This window comes from Symsagittifera roscoffensis, chromosome 2 (genome assembly GCF_963678635.1).
Source record: "Symsagittifera roscoffensis chromosome 2, txSymRosc1.1, whole genome shotgun sequence".
NCBI lineage: Eukaryota > Metazoa > Xenacoelomorpha > Acoela > Convolutidae > Symsagittifera > Symsagittifera roscoffensis.
The window spans coordinates 82199047-82204477 of NC_087063.1; positions in this window are offsets into that span (position 1 = coordinate 82199047).

Consider the following 5431-nt stretch of genomic DNA (forward strand, 5'->3'; position numbering starts at 1 on the left):
CCCCTTCGTCTTTTTTTTCTCCCCAATTCCTTGTTTTGAAGACCAAAAAGAGATCCGTTCATGTGAATTAGGTGTGAAAAGTCAAAAGAGTTTCTTTTTCTATAAATTAGCTAGAACTCACCCGCGCAAGTGGAGAAAGAAATAATGAGCACCTTGCCCATGCAGTCCGAGTGATTCATACATTCTGCTGCTTGTACACATGCAATGACCCCACACGCTAGTGCAAACAGAGCACCCATTATGAACATGGCCGCCGCGGCCGAGTTCTGGGACTCAAATTTGTCCAAATTGACTGTATAGTCTCCATTGTTGTTTGACATCTTTTTGATTTCTGAAGAAAATTGACGAACATTAATTTTCAGTTCTGCATAATGAGTTAATTCTTTAATTTTCAGTTTGCGGCACTCATTGTTGCTTGTGCGATTGTTTCTACATTTTCTCATTCTTGTGATCAGCGGCTAATTCAAAAACCCTTTTTTAACTCCACAAAAATTCAATCCTGGCCACACAAAGTGACTTGTTCAGGTACTATTTTACGATGTCATTTTTTACTTTGGCGTCAAAATATTTGAGAGAAAAGCACGCGAAAAAAAACCGAGGTTTTTTGTTCGAAAATTATTTTAAGAAAAGCTATTTTTTTTCTCAAAAACTTACCTGCAGCGCAAAATGTTGTGTTGGGAGGCCTGATAATATGAAATGAAAAATTTTGATATTTAACACTAAGTCAAAATGCGGAAGAAGATCTGAAATCAGTTAAATTAAATCTGAACTGTCTTATTAAAAACTGTTAAATTTTGTTATTCTCATTTCTCTAACGCAAACTTATTTATTTTTAGAAGTTTCTCTATTTAGTAAGTCAGAGTGCGGTAGAAGATCTCAAATCAGTCATTCTAAAAATGTAAAATTTGTTATTCTCATTTTCCTAGTGCAAATTTATTTTTTTTAGACGTTTCTCTATCTAGTAAGTCAGAGTGCGGTAGAAGATCTCAAATCCGTCATTCTAAATCTGAGTTCTCAAAACAAATGTTTTCATGTTCTAAGAAAAAAGTATAAAAAACGCTTATTTTGTTAAATCAGAACTGTAGTTTTAGCGAGAAAAATGACCTGTGACATCTGTGCATCCAGTTTCTGTCTTCATTGAAGTCACGAACTTATTACAAGCTCTGAAAAAGCCAAAATTAGAATCCATTTGGTAGTTGCCATTCCACTGGCTAGTCTTAACCACAATCACTGCGTCTACAACGGCCAAAATTCCAGACAAGGCCGTCAGCAAAGCGAATATAACAACGCATATTAACATCGTTTTCCAGCAGTCTGCCATTTGGTTTGTTTTTAAAAAACAAAATGGCTTTTGAGACCGAATCAGAATGTCTTACACCTGGAGCAACGTCATAATATGTTGTTCATTATCTTTTTTAAATTTTTTTAACTGGAACTTGGTTCGACAATAATGATTGATCAGAGTATTTTAGTAACATAATATTTTTTAAAATCAATCAACATATTCTCCGACAGAAGCTTCAAAAACAATCGCTTATATTTGATTTTCGTTGTCAGTCTCTATAAAATTCTGAAATATGTGACTCTTATCGATTGAAAAAAAGTAGTATTTATATTTCTAAACATATATGATATCTGAAGGTTTCTCACAGTTCCCAGGGGGGGGGGGGGGCGTTGTTAAAGATGGTATAACGATGAATGAACGGGGAAGGGAAACTTGCTGAAAACTTTGCCGTGTAATTTGGAATGGGGGGTGGGTGTTGGGCTAGTGATGCTGTACTTACAATAATGGACAAAAATAAACGCAAATTCAGGATTTCACTCTTTAAAACGCCTGTTTTTAATGTCCATTTTGATTAACAATTCCATTGAAAATCAGAACAATTTTTATATAGACGAAGAGCAAACAATCTGAACTAAAAACTGTGAAACTATCATTATTTGGTTTCAATGCTTACCAAGGTAATCAGGGTCTGAAAATGACAGATATAAGACTTCTGCACTAGTGTTTTTCTCATTGCGTCAAAAAGTAACACACAGCCGAAGTTTTCACACTGACTATTTCAATTTTCTCGCTGAGGGTGTTTTAAAGTCGCATGAACAAGTTTTTGCTCAGTTTATTCTAGGAAGAATTCACTAAGATGCAAAGCTTAGCGCAGATGAAAAAATTGACAATTTTAGACCCGGAATACATTGGTATTGCATTGAAGCCAATTTTCGAAAACTTCCTAGAGTATAGCTCTGATAATTAGCTCTTGTTCATCTAAAATTACGTTGACCAGAAGGTTTGTTCTTTAGTCAATCAAGAAAGGTTATTGTGAAAGATCTTGCAAGATCTTTTGAGGTAACTTTCAATGATCGACTAGGGTAAAATTCTTTTGGACAACATAACCCACCAAGAAAAGTTTATTCTGAGCGCCAGAAAAACACTATAGCTATCCAATTTGACTGCGGTCTCAAAAAATTCTGAGTTTAAGTTTGGATTAAAAAAAATGTGTTGATCAAGTTTCAAAGCTATTCATTTATATGCTAAATTTTCCGAACTTGAAATGTAAAATATTTAAAGTTATGGTTATAACTTACGCTTTTTATATTTTTTGGAAAATTTTCTCTAGTTCTGCATATTTTGTGCTTAAAGTTTATTTTATTGTTATATCTGTCAAAATTTCGATGAATCGAAACAATTAGCTTGAGATATTTTGTATCTTGTGTTCACATAGATACGATAATCAATTAAGTTCATATGTTATGCGGTTACAATTTCTTTTTTTCTTTCGTTTAGTATTTCAACGTTACCCCTCACTTCCTACTTAAATACTTGTCTCCGCGTGCAACGCTGTTTTTTGCCACAAAAATTGTACCCCCAAAAATTTGTCTTTAAAAAAAGTGATCTGTAAAGGAATTTTTTTGCAAGATCTTGAGAGAATCTTTCAAGCTCTTTCAATGAGATGCTAACTCGATTGACTAGGGTTATTTTATAAAGCTGGATTTTATAGAGTAGTATCCAGTTTTTGCGTTTAATTTTTCGATCAGTGTATGAGTGAAGGCTTGAAATTTTTGTTTAAGTTTCTGAGAGATACTTTCAAATTCATCCTAATTGGTTTGCCTGGCTTAAAATTTTTGCGGAAACCGCAGTTTCTTTTATTTTTTGTGTTTAATAGCTCTAGCTGCGTTGCTTTTCTCCTGCAGCTTTTATTTTTTGCATACATTAGTGGATGAAATTAAGCGCAAATTTGCTTTTTTACTCTCTAAAATGCCTAATTTTAAAGACCTTTTTGGACAACATTTACTTTGTTTTTTTTTGCAAAATTTTTATATAGATTAAGATCAAATTATCAGAGGTATCATCTATGAAACTTTTAATAATTGATTTTAAAGACTTGCCATAGTAATCCGAATCTGAAAATGCCAGATTTCCTCATCTGCACAAAGTTTTGCATCGTAAAGAGTAACACTTTTTGAGTAGTAAGAGCAGTAAATTACATGTTCATACGACGTGAAACATTCTCAACAAAAAAATTCAATTAATCTGTGGGAAATTTTTACTAAGATCGGTGGTTCTTTTTCTTGTCTCGCCTATTGAAAAACTTAGTGCAGGAGACAAAATCTGAAATTTTTAGACCTGGTTTACTTTGGTAAGTCTTTGGAATCAAACATTGATACTTACAAAGATGGTAGCTCTGGTGATTTGCCCTTGGTCTATATAAAATTATTGCTGAGAATCGAAATGTTAACATTCATTTCGGTTGTGTTGTCCAAAATGGACAACAAAAACAGGCATTTTTAGAGAATAAAAAACCGCAAATTTTGCTTAGTTTTGTCCACTAGTGTATTTCAGTTTTTAGTTTCGTAGAAACAATTTAATATTTAGAGCAATGAAAACAGAAAAAAAAAACAAATTCAATGTTAAAAATAAATTTTCTTTTGTTTTCATTTCATGCAGAAAAAAAGGATTTTAATGGAAAAACAGTTTGATCAAAATCTATTATTTCATAAAGTAAACATCAATCAAATTGCAATTAAAAAGATCATTTATCAACGGTGCACCTCCACATCGATTTTTTGTTCCAAAAAGTGCACAAAGAAAATAAATTGTAATCTATCAAATTTATGCACTAACTTTGTTTATTCTTATAATTTCTTGAAAATTGATGACTCACTATAAAGTTGAGGTTTAGAGAACACTTTTTTTTGTTAGAGTTCAGCTACTCATTTATCAAGCTTGCCGGCTAAATAAAGAGAACAAGTCAAATTGATAGGTTTTTAGGTTCACAAGATTTTGCGATAAACATTTGATTTTGCTCAGTTTCATTCAATTAAAAGTCATGGATCAGTTGCTTTTTCTAATGTTTTTGGATTTGTAATTTTCCTTTTTTGGAAACATCTACTATAACTGAAAATGAAAAAAAAAACTAAGAAAAAAATATTGATTTCTCAACCAAAGTTTGATTGTTCTTAGTTAGCTGTCTATTTGGCGAACAGTTTTTTAATGTATGCGGTGAAATGTCTCGAACAGTATTAGAACAGTAAAATTAATTTTGATTAGCAGTTTTTTGGCAAACAGTTAATTAAATTATGCTGTGAAATGCTTCTGTTTTAGCGGAAAGCACAAGAGCAACAAAAATAAAAAAAAATAAACATGACACAAAATGATTTTTAATGTGATAAGGTTTCACAAGGATGGACATAATTTTTTTTACAAATTAAATCACTAGCAAGAGGAAGAACGAGAGAAAACTTCTGGATTTGTTAATAAAAACGAACTAACTACTCCTCAACTTGGAAATTTTGCTCGTGAATAATAAATAAAACAACACTTCACAAGTTTTGCCAGAGATCTCAAGTTAAATTTAAATGAAAATTTGATTTTTTTTAGAGTTCCTGCAATTGAAACATTTTATAATCTTCGACACTCTGTTACTTTGCACTATTAAAAGCTCTCTGTGGAATATATGAACGAATGTTAACGTCATGCAAATAGTTTCATAGAAAAACCATACAGAAGCGTTTATTTTTGGTCCATTTTTGTATCAACAGTTTTGATTTAAAGTTTTTTGACGGTAATTTAAAAAAATTTAATGTGCATTTTTATTTGACTGCTGAGCTTAAACTGAGATCATGTATTAATTTGTTGCAGGCTACTTTTATGTAACTCTGTGGGCATTTTCGTCAGAAAGTAATTCTAAACTATAGTTTAAATTAAATTTCCACAATTCTGTTGTAACTTCTTCTTTAGTTTTGTTATATCCAGGTCTTTCTATGTGTTTTGGTTATAATAATTTGCTGTTCATCTTCTCTTCCGTCTAATTATAATGCAAATTTCTCGAGCTTGTTTATGAAATGTTTTTGCTATTTTCCCCTCCTAAAGGGCAGAACAGAAAGAATCGATATGAGCATAGTGATAAATACCTAACGTGGTTAGGATAAGAGC